This window comes from Stegodyphus dumicola, chromosome 12 (genome assembly GCF_044657685.1).
Source record: "Stegodyphus dumicola isolate Sdum_Otavi_A_Nest chromosome 12, ASM4465768v1".
Lineage (NCBI taxonomy): Eukaryota > Metazoa > Arthropoda > Arachnida > Araneae > Eresidae > Stegodyphus > Stegodyphus dumicola.
In genome coordinates, this window is record NC_140779.1 from 102,289,579 (window position 1) to 102,306,555 (window position 16,977).

Below are 16,977 nucleotides of genomic sequence, written 5' to 3' on the forward strand. Positions count from 1 at the left end.
ATTAATATTTCTATATTCTCTTCTAGGGAAAAAGGGATGCTTTCCGAGTGTTAAGATTAAGGGTATAGTATCGGTCAAATTGAATTTTCATGAATAATTTATAAATGAAATATTGTGTTAAAGACACTTTAAACGGTTCATAAACAAAGTTTTTCATTTTTCTAACTCTAATTCTGTGAAAGTACTTGTTTATATGTTTCTTGTTGAATTTATATTAATTCAACAAGAAGTTAAATTCCATAACTGTTCTGAAGGATTTTTTTTCCTTTCATGGGTTAATGTTATCATTCGATTAATGTTATCTTAAATAGCCGTAGTCAGATGTGATCAAATTCAGCGGCTCCTATTATATTAACATAATAATTTACATTAACATATTAATTTACACATCACATTTATAAAATGCCGAACTGGAAATACATGAAGTCAGCTAAAGGCAAGCTAACGATACGTAAAGCATGTATAATGTCCGCTGCTATCACTCCAGATAAAAATATATCGTAAGAGTTATGGTTACTTCCTTAATGATTAGCGATTTAAATATCGTACGAAATATGGCACATATATCAGTTGTTCCGGAATGAAATAAAGGTAACGCAAAAAGACAAAAACAAAAAGAAAATTTGAAATGATTCAGGTTTTAACATCCCACTATTGGGCTTGTTAAGGCTTTTTTAAATTGTCGCTAAACTCTCAGTTTACCAATCTGCTCTTGGATTCACTTTCGCTAACACAACTTTTTTTGTCTTTTTAACTTAATAATCACTAACATCACTTTCTTCGCACCTAACGCCACATAAAATTCAACAGTAAAATCACAAAATTTTTAATAGCAGCATATGTTTAGAATTATCGATCGAGTGCTGGCATACATTGTTTTATTATTTGCTGAAACTTATTCTCAACAAGAGATTGATTCGCTAAAACACTATTCTCAACAAGAGGGGAAATTCCTAATGTTAGGGGAAGTCTGCGATTTTTTATTTTATTTTTTGTAACATGTACAAAACTTTTCTGAAAATAAGCACAGGGCCCACCAGCGGCCGAGCGGTAAAGTCGCTGAACACTGGTAGTTCGGTCCGAGGTTCGAATCCCGCGAACGGGCTGGCTGCATGGGCGTTTTCGTGGTTTTCCCCATGTGTAACGTGTATACGAGCCAGTTTCCCTTAGAAAGTCCTCCACGAAAGGCATCCCTCCCCTTAGGCAGATAGCCCTAGTGTGCTTTGCCATAATTAAATACACCAAACACCTAATATTAGGGAGGAATACTCTTAGTCTTTTATTTACTTGTCAAGTATTTAATTTTAGTTTATGAATATAAAAACTATATTTTATTCAAGTTGTGGTATTTATCAACACTTTCTATACTTTTTCTTGTTTAATTTATAATACACGTTAAAAATCTTCTAGCTCTAAATTAATGTATATTTTTTTAGTTTTGGAAAGATGAGGAGTTATCTTCTAGCAATGGTGAAAGGAATGCATAGGGCGAAAAAGGTTAGGAACCACTGCATTAGAACTTTTCCATTGCCATTGGTGGAATATGCTATAACAGGTTCGAGTAGAAGCTAGGCTGGCATCCCTGTAGTTCCTCAAGTGACTCAGGTATTGTTGAACCTAGCTAACCGTTAAAATTCCACCCCAGTTTTGAGGGAGACACACCGGGGTGTTCCCTACCACCAATCTCTCTAGTGGACTTTCTGCTCACCGTGTATTTCGTGTGTCCCCTTGCCACGTAGACACTATACACTTACAAATATCCGCACCTTCTTCGAGATTCGAACTCAGGTCCATCCATAAGGCAGTCAGCTTCAACAACCACTATGCTGGTTGAGCAGCAGTGTGATATAGCAATGAACCTTCCTCTAAGCATGTCAAACGTTTAATCTCACCTCATAATCGGACTCAGATTTGCCCAAAATTTGAGAAATAAACTTGGCAGAAATGTAGGGCAGAGGATATAATGTTTAAAATATACTGCATGCGCCTGTTTCTTTCTCGTGAAGCTTACACAAGAAATAAATGATTGCATCATTTCATTTACGTCATCATATCAGCGAAAGATTCTCCGTAAACAAGGCTTAAGCGTGGTTGCATCACAACCAATCTTCAAGCCATTTGTTTAATCTTAGTTAACTACGATTCTTTCTAGCTTGTGTTTGCCATGAGCTAAGGCGTCACATTGCGTTGCTTCTATAAAAGCACTTTTGTGAGGGTGATTTTTTTAACTGATATTTACTTTATTCCATCCAGCAGGATGCATAGCATCAAGATACTATATAGAACTTAGGAATCCACCCGTAAATATACGATATGGCATGTAGCTAGGTGACATTATGCTACCAAGTATCTTTTTTATGATGTATTTCTGTTAAATCGGTAGCGAGTTAATGAAAGTCTAGGTTAAACTAAGGTTTATTTTTCCTTTCCCTAGTTTTAAATGGTTGAGTAAAATTGAAACCAAAATATCTGGCGACTTGACGAAATTTCTCTGTCACTTGGCAATTTTTATGATTTATTTTGACCTTACTTGGCGAATATATCTTTCATTCGGAGACTTTATTTTAGGTAACAAAATTTTTATGTAATAATTTGTTCGTATTGACTGATTGACGATCAAAATAAGTGACGTAATTTTCATGTTTTTACATATATACAGACAGAACTTCGGTAAATCGATATTATCCGAATGACAACATTAACCACGATAAAATTAAGCGGCGTCTATTGCATTAATACTTAAAAGAAATCGGTTAGTTTATTAATTAGTAATAGAAGAAATTTGATAAAAAGAAGAAATACTAACTTACATTTTGCTGAATGACAATACACTGCCGCGTGGAGGATAAATATTTGAATTTGGGCAGTGGAAACACATTAAGATCGCAGACTTTGTTGATAAAATTCGAAAGAATATATTTTGCGTTTCGCCGAGCATTTCTTTTATATCATTGATTTTTTTGATTAAATTTCAAACATAACTATCTTAAACTATGCCCACTAGCAACAGACAAAACTTTTATATCGCTTAGTTTTTAAATAAAAATTCCTTAAATTGTCACAGAATGTGAAATAAATAAAAAATTGATTCGAAATTGGGACTTCGAGCTGCACATGTGTGTTTGGTATGGTAACACACTTCTTTTATATTGCTGAATTTTCTGATTTAATTTGAAACATAAATATCTTAGACTCTACAGAGTTACAATGCAAAGCGTTTAAATCCTGAAATTTTAATAAAAGCTTCTTAAATTTGCACAAAATGCCAAATAAATCAAAAGCTAATTCGAAATTCAAAATTCGGGCTTCGAGGTGCATACGTTCGGATGAAGGACAAAGTGTGTTCATAATCTGGTAGGTCTAAGTGCTTCCATTTTTCCATCGCACGAGAAACATACAATGCATAAAAACAGAATCTTCATTATTTCATAGTACAGCTAAGCAATATACGTTATAACTTGTTGCTATGCATTTTTCCAAATTTAGTAAATCAGCGTTATTAACTATCTGATTCATCCAAAGCAATGTGTAAACCAAGTACCATAGGGTTTAGCAACTCAGCAGTTTTTATAAAAGTGTAGTTAAAATGCTTTTCGAAGAAATATGCTTTCTCATGTTGCATCATATTGCAATTTTCGTCCTTGCAAATTTTGAAAATGAAGTCATTTTAAAGCAGCTCGTTTGACTATCATTTTCTAGCTGGATGGTGAAACACCTGCGATAAGGCTGCAACAGATAAATATAACTATGCCTTATTTGAAACACACGTGCGTGTATCACAATTTCAGTGCTCTCGCACTTCATATGAAAAGTATTCAGATTTTTGTTAATTGCACATATGAAAATAGAACTGAAAAATTTAATACATAAATAAGAAGTTATGGAAATTTATAAATATATTGTATAACCATGCGTACTATATTACAGACAATGTATTCCCCCTAGCTTTTGAGTTCAGAGCTCAGAAATTTTTAAAAATTCCTATAATTTTCCTTTTTTTTTTTCCTATTCTACATAGTTTTTCCTTATAGGAGCTAGTTTATAGGTAAGTTGTATTCATTTGATTGTTTTAGTTTTATTTGTTTGATTATTATTGTTTTAGTTTTTCAAGTGTATTCAACTTGTATTTGCAATTCTGAATTAACACCTCATCCATTTTATTTTCCCTTGCATAAATTACTTGAAACTTATATCGTACAGATTCTGCGTTCAGCTACCCGCATGTGGCAGGTGTTCTCACACTTATGAAGCTTTCTAAAACGTGTTATTTCACCTTATTTATTTTATTTACGTTCCAGCTCGTTGTAGCCTTATCTACTGCTGATTTGTTCGATCTTTTGAAATCCAGGTCTTTTATGCTCCTCCGTTTTTTCCTACTACCTTTGATGTCCTTCTTGGGAACTGCGGTAAAGATTCATTCATATGAGATATCTCTGGAGCATTTTAAGATTATTGAGGCAATTTACTCGTATAAGCTAATTCAATATCTGACAAATAACTATGTATTCTTATTGGACTGTAGGTTTTTTTTTAAGAAATAAAATCGCGATAGTTACAAATAGTTTATCCATAACTTTTTTCATTTGGTGCGTTCTTACTGCAATAGCATTCTTCGCAAATTAAATTACTTGCATAATGTTCCTCTCTATACGAATTTTTGGACTATAAAATTAGCTAAATAAAGGTAGAAAGTATGCGTATAAATACGTAACATATTATGAAATACAAAAATTTTCATTCTGTTTTAAGCCCCTCATTTCTAATGACATTTTTTTCATTATAATTTATCATTTGTTTTCCATTAACTACCACATTATTTTTAGAATAATCTTAGAGCTTTATCTGCAGAAGATAATTTATTTTATTTAAAAACAGGCGCTTGCGTGCTCAGCAACAAAAAGAAAAAACACATACAGGTATTCCTCTTATAACACGGTTTCGCCTTTGCATAATAATAATAAAAAAAATTTGAGGAAACTGTCGGATAGCACAGCAACACGGTTACATTCTAGCACCTTAAAAATGAATAAGCGTCAACTCTTTTATGTGTGTACATATTTCGATAATTTGATTTTTATTCTAATCATTTGCAAAATTAATTTACTTACTATACTTTATATTTACTGACGCGTGGTTGCCAGAGTTTGGCACATTCTGAAAATTTCACGACTTCTACCAAGGCTGTTGCCGTAACTTGGAAATACCATGAAATGTGGGTCAGCTTGTTTCTTTTCTTCAGACATTCTTATCTATATTTATATTATTTTTCAGTAAATGTTGGGAATACTGGTAATAGTTAAAATATCGAACTTCTGCATTTTATTTTGCTTTAGTTTTATACCTTTTTCTCCGAATAACGGTGAAAATAAAGAAATAACCTTAGCAATAATAGAATAGACTGGAAGGATTACATATATACAATACGACTACTTACGAATTTTCGCACGAATTATTAGAATTTTGTAAGAACGCACGAGTCCAACTATGCAAAACTGTTGCATTTAAAGTATGGATTCTCAACCTTTTTTTTGCATTTACCCCTTATCAAGGAATGATTTTCTTCATCGACCCTCCTTACGTTTTTTTCCATAATACATACTGTTGCGTTCTGCAGATTCGTGGATTTGAAGTAACTGATGATAATACTTCAAGAGGAATCAAAGCACAATTTATTCGCCAGCAAGCATTGTTACACAGAATATTCCAAAGACACGTTTACATTCGTTGAAAAACTACGACAGACATGCTGAAACAATCAGCAACACAGCCTTCAGGCTTTAACGATGAAGACAGCTTCACGACAAAGCACTGAAGTACACCTGCCGACTCGGTCGATCTCTGAACTCAAGACACTGCTTTTTCCCCGTACAGGCAGGGTACATATAGCTTTAACCTACCTTCGAGAATATTCCTGAGAAAACCGCTAAAATTTCGTTTTAGAATGTAGAATGTTCTCGCCCGGTCTATGACATATCACCAATTCTGTCGCCAAATAGCGCCAAATGGGCGACTTTGCGTCAAATCTGGCAACCATGCCTTTCTTGCCACTTTTTAGCAACCCTAAGCCCGCCGTTGACCGGCAGACATATAAATGAACAGTTATATCATCGTTAAAATTCTTTCATAAATCTAAATGACGCGACTGCAGTAACAAAAGAAGATAACGGAGAACTATTTGAAACACTTCGAAAGATTTATTATTTAAATGGGAGCTATACACAAGTCTTTTTCAGATATTGAAGCTTATAATGAATAACTGCGATAAATATTTTCAACAAGAAGTTCACTGCTACCATCCTTTAGGGTATTTCTAATTGGTAAATGATTTCTTCCAAGGCATCGCGACTGTCTGTGCGGAATAAATAAATGTAAAACCAGACATTTCAAGTCTTTCCAGTGGTTAGTGGAAAGAGGAGTGTGGAGATACTCAGTTCCCAGTATTCGGTCATCTCTCAGTCAAACCTAGATAGAGCTGCGTCAAGCGATGCCACTATAATGAAAATAACCAAAGCCATTGATAAGGAGGACCTTCCTCGCGACACCGACGGTTACGCAAAAGCATCCGCATTTAAAGCTTCGGCAGTATTACCATCTTTTCAAAAATGCTGACCCATATATTTTAAGGCATGCAGAAAAAAACAATTTACGTTTATTTATTTACCTATAGTGAGATAAAAATAAATATTTTTTAATTATTACATTTAATACGTATTATTATTAATATTTATTATTCTTTTATTTATTTATTATTTATTAAGTAAGTAATTTTAAAATTAATAAATTCCTTTGTGTGAATTTTGCCTTATCAAAAAATTATATTAAAATAATCATCAAAAAATTATCAAAAAATCAAAAAATTATCAAAAAATTAGTTAAACAAAAGGTTTAAACAAGACAATAACAAGATATGTTATTCATAATAACAAGACAAAAATTATGAATTTTACCACTTTAATTAACTTTCATTAATTTCTACATTTATTATACAAAAAATTATATAAATACCTATTCAGAACTTTATTGATTTACCGTGAATAATTAAAATAGAAATTAAAAACTTATAAACTGAAACTGCCAGTTTCCCTTTATAACATTTGCAAGCCGGAAATTCAAAATTACATTTCTATCACTTCTGGCCTTGGGATAATTCTGGATAGAGGTGAAATTATGTTCATTAATCTGTTGAAAAAATACTCGCAAACATTTTTGCAAATTTATTTTATTTCATCATAATTTCACAATTTCTATGAAAACCGAACAAACTAATAGTTGATCCGGACCATCAATCTAAATACCGGCCTGGTAGCTACAGTGAGCTTCAGTATAAGATGCAGTTAACAGTTTAGAAAGTATGAGTTAAGAAGGCAAACTTAGGAAATGACAGGGAGAGATGTGCGGGACACCAAGACTTCACCAATAGTTTGCAGGTATGAGCTCCATCCCAATAACTGCATAGCTCTATCCCAATTTTGACAGAGGACACCCAAGATGATGGATCCAAGGTTCTGTCACCACTCCTCTTACCACCACCCTGTTAAGAGAGCTTTCGGCTTGGTGCCCTCCATGCCGCATACGCACCCCACGAGTGGCCGAGTGGCTAAAGACTTTATTTACTACTAATTCGTCTCGCTTTAAAAATCGTATGAACAAGCTGGCTGCATGGCTGGTTTCCATGATTTTGCCGATGTGTAACGTGAATCCGTGTCAGTTTCCAAGCAGGTAACCCTCTGCCATATTCATATAACTAACCCTATGCCGAGAGACGCTAACACCCAAGTTGTTTCGGGATACGAACCCCGGTCCAACGAGACGATAGCTAGTGTCGCTAACCACTGTATCAGTGGGTTCTCACTTTTTTCTGCCTTTTGCACCCTTTTCACCATTGCTAGACGACCACACCCTCCCCTCATTCCAAAACTCAAAATATATGTACATTTATTTAATTTATATTATTAAAATTTTTTTAAATAAATTCAACTAGAAAAAGTATGAAAAAATGTAAATAAATACCAAAGTTTGAATCAAATCAGTTTTTTATGTTCATAAACTAAATACTTAACAGATAAATAAAATGTTGACTGCATTCCCCCCGAAGAAGTTAAACAAAAATTAATTTTACAATAAATTAAATATGGAAGAGTATATAAAATGTTGATAAATCCCAAAACTTGAATAAAAACATTTTTTTTTTGTATTCATAAAAATTAAATACTTATCAGATGAACAAAAAGGCTGACAACACTCCCCTCCTTAAAACTATGAAATTCCTACGCCCCCAGGGGGATTTATCCGTGGTCGAGAATTCCTTTACTGATCAGGACTCAGTAAAAAGAATTGCTAACTAAAATTTTCGTGTTCAGAATTCATTCCATATTTTTACCGGGTGAATTATACAATCAAAACCATTTGGGATATGATGTTTTACATGATTTAAATTGTGTAACTGATGAGAAATGGAAACAAATATAAATATAAGCAGATTATTGAAAACACGAGGAATTTATGAAAGCTTGCTAATGAAAGCTCCCAGCAGCCAGTAATTGATCTTCAGCGCACAACGCACACATTAGAAAGTGGGAAGGAAAAATCGATTATTTCTCTGTAATGAATCTCTTGTTTATCAGTTGATATTAGGAGGGAAGAAATTCTTGGAAATTGTTCTTTATATTAGCTTTCTCGGTATTTTTTCCTTTCAGTGGTTGTTTTCGCAGCTCACATTTAAAAATATCAGATGTCGTAGAAAATGTCGTTCTTTCATTTTCAAATAAATTATTTTCTATACTTTGATACACTCATATTATTAAAACAGAGCTACTGTTTTATTATTAATTGTTCATAAAATAACGCAGCTTAGCGATCGTGGTTAATTTTAACATTTGGTTATTGCTACGGAATCGCTTAAGTTCTGCCCGTTTGAACACTAAAGCATAGAAAATGCTTCGCTTATAGGATCATCAAATCGGTTAATGCTATCAAAGTTTTAAGGATGCAATTTTCAAAACTAAAGTAACATCGCCAAATAAAAGATAAAATGTTCAGGTAAGTTAATTATAAACATTGCTAAGTGACAAGAAAACTCGCCAAATAAGGAATTAAGCCTCCCAAAAGCTTGGTTTCGATTTTATTCAACTATTTAAAATTAGGTTAAAAAAAACGAACTTAGTTTGACATAGATTTTCAATAACTATCGATTTTGAAGGCAATTAGACTATAGTCCCTCTTTTTCAGAAGGGGGGAGGAATACATAAAATCTGCAGAATTGAAAATACATTCCCCTTAAAATATCTGCGCCAAACTAAAGTTGCTCAATTTAAAATTTTACATTGGCATGTTTTCTTCCGATGAGGAATGTTCTTCGAGCATGAAGATTAAGGGTACAGCATCGGTCAAATAATTTCTAGAAACATTATGATTAGATCATAAATTAACTTTTGCATTAAAACATTATGAACGGTTCATAAAACATTTTTTTGGGGTATTTTCTGAATTAAAAATGCTGTGATTTTAAAGGAGGTTTTTTTCTCGTCGTTTAATGTTATCATTCGGTTAATATTTATTATCAAAATAGCCGTGGAAAAACATGAACACATCAAGCGGCATCTTCTGTAGTATTCTGTTGCTTAAGTCCCTTAGCAAACAAACCAAGAAATAATTACGCGCGCGTGTATAAAAAAATCTTGGACAGTAGAGTTGGCAGTATGAATCTGCTCCGTTCTATTCCAATTTTAATCGACAACACTCCAGACGGAATGACAGAATTCTAGGTTCTCGTACCTTTCTTCCTCTCTGCAGTCTTTCAAGAGAGCTTTTAGGCCGAAAGAATTTAACAACGCTTTTTAGATGAAACAGTGGTTATTGACCTGGCTGGAAGCCTTCAGGTTCGAATTCGAAGAAGGAAAATGGATAGTATCTCTGTGGCACGGAGACATTCAAAATACATGGCGAGCCGAAAGTCCTCTCGAGTGGTTTGGCGATAAGGGAAAGGGATGGAACATCCTTGGACCAGCGGACTGTTCTTCAAAACCGTGACGGAACTGGGCAAAGTCATACTGTCATCTGTATGGTGCTCAAGGTTCATGCCAGTGACCAACGCAATCTTGCACTCATTGCCACGATAAGATTCGTAGGCTTGTTCTGATTAGGTCAAAGAAGTCATATTATCCACAAGAATAACACAAACTCTTAAATATTTCAGTACCCTTAAGTACTACAGTCATAAACGTTCATAGCGACCCTAGAGGCCGAATGGATTGGCACAGTCTTGCATGTTTTGCCACGACAAAACTCGTGGTCTTGTTCCGATTAGGTCACAGTAGTGAGATCAGCCACAACAGCGAAATAATAGAAACTTTTAAGTATTTCAGGTACCCTTAAGTATTGCAGTTATAAGGCCACCAGTCGCCGAATGGGTGAATCTGCTGAAATTTGTTGTCGACTGGGCTCAAATCCTGCCGAATGAGCTGGTTGCATTTCCTTATATGTAAGACGAATACAAGCCTTTTACTTATGAAAGTCATCCATCAAGGATTTCATCCAATTAGGAAAATTGCCTTCCTGTGCTTTGCCAAAATTCAGAAGTGGGCTGGACAACAGAATTTCACTATTGGTCGTATGGGTATTAGCCCGCCGCTTTAACTGTGCAAATTTAGCCCAATTTTGAAGGAAAGTGCCCTAGATGAATGGTCCGAGGGAACTCCATCCCTCATCACCAGCCACTCGAGAACACTTTTGGCTGGCAGTTTTGTTTTAAAGTCTTTCTTTGCCTTGCCGCACAGACACTATATGCTATAAACTTCATGCTTCACCGGGATTCGAATCCGGAGCCCTCGTTATAGTAATCAGCGTCACTAACCACCATACCGCTCAGGCGGCTTCACTAAACAGATAAACGAACATTAGTTTTTTTGTATGAGATTCGAAACCTTCATCATATAAGCAGCGTTCGCCAGCTACAATACCGATTGAAAAGCGATTTCCTATCATGCAATATAGTATATTTGATCGAAGTGAAAATATGCTCACCCTAAACTGCATGAAATTTTTCTAGTAGGAAACAAGATGGGTATAGCTATCTTTTCTTTTTCCCAAAATGAAAAATAATCTAAATTTGTGTTGTAATAAAGTAACAATGTAATAAAAAGTAATCTACGTTTGTTGTAATAAAGATAATCTCAGTTTAATGCTGAAAAATAGCAATAACATGCAGTGTATTGCAAAACACAATCAATATACACCTTGTCCACAGAAGTTCTTATCCAGCGTTTATTTTTCGCAGCATATACATTTTATTACAAAAATATTTTAAATGAAACAAATATTTCGGTTTTGGCATTTTAAAATTTAAAGATGTCAATTTTGTAAAAATTAAGAAATCTAAGCTTTTTTTTTAAACGTTCTTGCGGTCCCTATTCTATGCTGAGAAAAATTTTATACTCGAAATAAAAAATAAAACTCAAACCGCTTGGCTTATGGAAGACAAAAAATCACTTAAATATCTGATATTAAATTCGAAGATCATATTTAGGGGGCGTACACAAATTGAAGAGTGAAATGTTTGCATTTGTTCGCAACTAAAACCAAAATATCAGTTTAGAAAAAAGGTTTCCGATGTTAAGAGATTGACGAGTATTTCTACGCATATTACTGGTAAAAGTATTGATCAATATAATTTTTTATCAAAGTGGAGACCTCATTCACAGAATTTTGGAGAATTCGTATTCTGAAAACACTGGCAGTCTTCAGTATTGACACGCAAATAACTTGCAGTATTATTTACATTAATTAAAAATGAAAAGTATTTAAAGTTTAATTAATTTTATGCATGATTACCAGATTATGATTTTAAAGTACTGTGCTTACTCCTGTAATAGTCGCACCCTCAATTTAAAACAGATAAAATCATCAAAAATGTACAATATTGCGTATCCCCGCATAATAGTAGCACCTAGACTTTAACAATGAAAAATTAACAAAAAATGTGCGACTATTTACACGAGTAAACACGGTAATAAAATTTCATGAAAATATTAATAACATATTTAAAAATTTATAAATTACCTGCGGGAAAATTATTTCCGCATTCTAAATGTAACAAAATTATAAATTAAAGACAAATCACAAAAAGAATATAAATGAATGACGGTTTAGAGAAAAAAAAATCATGCTCGAATTATTCGAGTTTTTTATGAATAGACCCCTCAAGACAGCTTCAAAATGAGTCAAAAATCGGGAATTTCGAGTTAAATTTCTCGGTCAGTTTTTGTCACACGGGAGTCAAGCTTTTTGTGTTTAATTTCTTATAACGAGTACAAAATTTTCCTAAATATAAGGACGGGAGGAATGTGTAAATAAAAGTAAATTTTTTTAAATTCAAAAATGCCGAAACATGAATATTCGTGCCAATTAAAACATTTTTTAATGGGAAGTGTATGCCTACGACCAATGCGAAAATAAAGGCCGGCTAAGGACTTTTAAAACATGCTGCAAAATATAATGTTTATTAGTAACGCAAGTTATTTTTTAGCATTTTTCTTCGTGCTTTTAAAAGTTATAGAAATGCGAAAATTCAGCTAATGAATGAAAGATATTTGATGGCTCTAAGTACCGTTGTTTTTTTCACAGTGCGACAAACATAGGCACATTCATACAGACTCTTAATTATTTGATTTCTTTAAATATAATACAATATTTGGTGGCAATAATTTAAAGAGTGATACATCGCTTTTAGTGATTCAACGCAAAATGCCGTTTCAAGACTAATTGCCCATCTGGACTAAAAAGATAATTTACATGTTATTTTCACTGCTCAATTTATTTATTTAATCATTTATTAAAAGCTGATGTGAGTTCTCAAAAAAATTTGAAACGCGTATATTTTGCGATTGCTTTTGCAAAATACATATAATATTAAAAACTAGAAAACTGAAGTTTCTATGTACCATTGCTTAGAAAAAATAATCTTGCAAATTTCAGATATTTGTGTAATGAATAATTAAACAGTTATCAGCTAGGACATCTGATATAAACATAACACGATTTTGAATCCGAAACCTTTTTCGTAATAAATAAATTACTACGTATTACTTAATAGTAATGTTTAAAAATAATAAATAGTATAAATAATAAACTAACTGCATGCGTCGTTTTTATAAAAACAAAAATATTTATGCTTTTGATTTTTGTATTTTAGTTTTTTTAGAATAGCAATTACAGATTCGATATTTTAACAGAGTTCTTAAAAAATGGTATAGTAGCGAAAATGTTTACATTAATATATTCAGTGCAACATTACCATGATTATATAATGCTACAATTACTACTTCTAAACACATTTATTTCTTTCTCAGTTAATAAAAGAGGTGAAAAGGGGTTTAGTTTTTAGCCGTTTGCTGATTCTGGCCATTAAGAATGAACAGCTAGAAAATTAATCATTCTTATTTTTCAAGAGTCTATTAATAAAATTTGTACCAATTTATGCATCAAATATAAATATAAAAATTGTGAATTATTACATTTTTTAACAATGTCTGTGTATATGCATTTTAAACATTTGCTATACTTCATATCTGGAATCAACTTTCTTTTTTAAAAAAAAAAAATCATTCCTGTAATAATAAGAAATAGAATGTGAACAATGTTACACAATCACGGAAAAGAATTTTTGCTTTCATATTTATTACTCATTCAATAGCAAAAATTATGAAAATAGTCTACATAAGAAACATTGCAACTACTAAAAGTAAAGAACAAAATAATAATAATAATAATAATAATAATAAATGGCTTACTGACCGGCGATCCTATAAGGCCACACACTAAGCAATTCCACTTCTGTTAACTCCGATAGATAAGATGTTCGAACACAGCAATAATCCGTAAGGTTTGTAGAACTAAACCATGTTTCCATTCTCCCTCGGTTCCGTTATCTGTGACGTCACGTGAGGCACCTGTGGCTTCCTCCAATGGTGAAGTCGCTTTCTAGGACACGAGAATCGAAATGGGGGGAGATGCTATTAAAAAAAGGAATGATAGCTTTCTTTCTTTTCTTTTTTTTTTTTACATTATTTAATGATTACTTTTTCTCTTTTCGGCCGCTCTGTTTCTCTTTGTGGGTCAGATATAACGCCCTTCCGCAAGGTGGACGCTGGCTATCTTGGGGTGATTACGCAGTTACTGTTCGTCGAAAGCGACTCAGCTGCATGATTTCCCGCCTTCTGTAAGCTTTGTAAATAACTTTCTCTTTCTGACCAAAGATGATTACGTGACGTAACTGCTTTGAAAAACATCGCATGAAAATATAAAGCGAAAAACTAGAAGTAAATATAAAAATTCCAGATAAAATAAACAAGAGTGAAAATGCCCTTAAACATTAAGCTTAGCTTTCCTTTAAATGTTGGTCTCGAAATAAATTAGAAAAGGAAATGATACCATTTGAAGATTTCTTTGTCAATTGCTCACAAATGGGATAGTATATTCAAACGAAGAATTTAAAGCAGGTAATTTTCCACAGAAAGATACAAAATGATTTATCTTCTAAATTAAATTATCTTGATTATGATAAATTATGATTTATCTTCTAAATTAAATCATTTGGCAATGCTCGTACATTAGAATATCTTGTTGTAACCTACATTACAATATCTTGTTGTAACCTTGTTACAACAACAAGATATTGTAATGTACGAGCATTGCCAAAATGTAAAATCTAACAAAGAATGAAATTAATATAAAAGACTAGAAACTACCACTGCAGATCGTCTGACTGAAGAAAATTTTTCATCAAAACGGGAAAAATTCCGGATGCTTTATTCCTTGGTAAACAGACAATTTCATTTACAGAACGTTCTAAACAACTCAGAAAAGTTAAATTAAAATATATCTTTTTAAATCTGTTATTTATATTAATGCAACGAATTAAGTTAACCAAAGAAGCGTTAAATTAAATTGAGTTGAAATATTACTCTAATATAAAATTTGAAATTTATGTGAATTCGAACAGTTTGCTTTAAAAATACAATAAACTGTTTTTTTTTTTTTTATCTAAAAAGCAATGAATGAAGTCTTATTTTCTAAAGAATTCTAAAAGCTATTTATAAACTGTTATAGTTTCCGTGTTACAAAAGAATTTTTTAAAATAAACTTTAAAAGCTTATTAATTAACAATAAGTGTTGAATTGACTGATGTGTTTCTAAGGAGTTTTACAGTTTTTGCCCTTCGTTAATTATACTAAGATAAATGCTTTCCCGGAAACGAAACGTTACATACCTAACCTTACGTGCGATAGGAAAAGACAGGATGAGATTAAAGCAAAATAAAAGACATAAAATTTTTCCGATTTCTCAGACGTCTGGTGCTGTTATGAAATTTCGCCATTTGTTTGAGCAAGTTCTATAATCTTAAAACATTAACATGTGAATTCGAGCATCTTGCGTCTGTAAATACGAATAAAATTCTATGTTAAAAATTTTCAGAGTTTTCGTTTTATTTGTCATTTAATAAAAAGTAAATTTGTTGTTTTCAATTAAGCGTCTGTCTCCTTATTTTCCCTTCATAACCTTCCTATTTTCATTCGAAAATCCCCGCATACATTCAGATCTTCGCAACTTAATTTTTTGGATTTTTTTGCCTACTTTGTTTAAGGATTCCACACATATTGAGACAGATATATCTGGAAATGCATAGAAATTCGATCCCTTTCTTCAGATTTCTTTTATGTCACTTTTCGCCTTATAACTCGAAATCTTATCTAATGTTGGTTAAGCAAATGTGAAAACATCCGTTGAATATTATCTGTATTTGATTCAGTCATAGAATAAGCACAACTGGTGTTGCGTGTGTTATTGTTGAAGTTAGTAGCTTAAAAATGCCAAGAGATAATTCTTTTCTTTGATTAACTGTTTTGTTTAAAAAAACCTTATATTCGATTTACATGATACTTTGATTTGAATATTTGATAACATATAGAAATAACTCACACCGGAACTTAAGATAATAAACGAAAATAAATACCCCAGTCAGTTTCACGAGTTAAACAAATCGATGTATTAAAGGTTTACAAGTTAAGAGTCAGCGTTGTAGATATTAGACTAAGTTGATCTGCTAAACGTAAATTTTGTATTTCTTAATAACAGACTAAAAAATTTCACTATTAAGCCATTGTTCCTTGTATTATTTTTAATTAAATTCTTCACCTATTATCAACCAACAATATGTTCAGTTAGTAGGATAGAATAGTTTCGTATGTGCTTAAAAAAAGAATATACGTTCTTATATCTGCCATGCAAATATATATGAGACATTCTAAAGATTTTAAATTAAAAGACTCGTGTTGTTGAGTGTTTTAGAGTGGAAAAAAGATTCTGGGGGAAAAAAAAACTGTGTATCATATGAATTGATTCTGTGCAGTCATTATTTCTTAAATCTTTATTATTGACTATCGGCAATAACAAAAAGTTTTTATACAGTTTGCTTTCTCATGGCGTTTATGATCATCTAAAGCATATACATACGTATAAATATTGGTAGAAGTATAGGGAACACCGTCTATTTTTCTAACGGTGAAGCAAGTATTGTCCCCATGTACAGTTTATTGGCATATTGACCTATTATCTTATAGATTTACATTTATCATTTTATACATAATATTGTTACATTATTATCTAGTTCAAAATTCTCCAGGCGCACCACATTGCAATAATTTTGCTATACCTTTATACAAAATCATATTTAACATACATTAACATATATTTTACATAGTTATTACACTTTTAAACTTAACTTTGTATTTAGACTATTTTATAATTTAATTTTTATGCACATTTTGCATTATGTAATTCATGTTTCATTAATTATTACAATTTGCTTTAGTAGCACAGTTTCTAGTTAACATTTCATTTGTAATTAATATCTCATTTTAATTTGTTATTCATGCAACAGTTCATATAGTTGATCATAAGTTCAGTGCAGATATATTTTAT

The 16,977-nt window shown here is 32.3% G+C and overlaps 1 protein-coding gene across 1 annotated transcript in view; it reads right to left on the reverse strand.

Moving 5' to 3' along the window:
* The window catches only part of LOC118185934 (uncharacterized), a 166,755-nt gene extending 152,605 nt beyond the window's left edge, over positions 1 to 14,150 (reverse strand). Inside the window, exon 1 of the mRNA XM_035355906.2 lies at positions 13,792 to 14,150. The gene's annotated coding sequence lies outside the window, so the exon portion shown is untranslated. The remainder of the gene's footprint in view (positions 1 to 13,791) is intronic.
* Between the last annotated feature and the right edge of the window lie 2,827 nt (positions 14,151 to 16,977).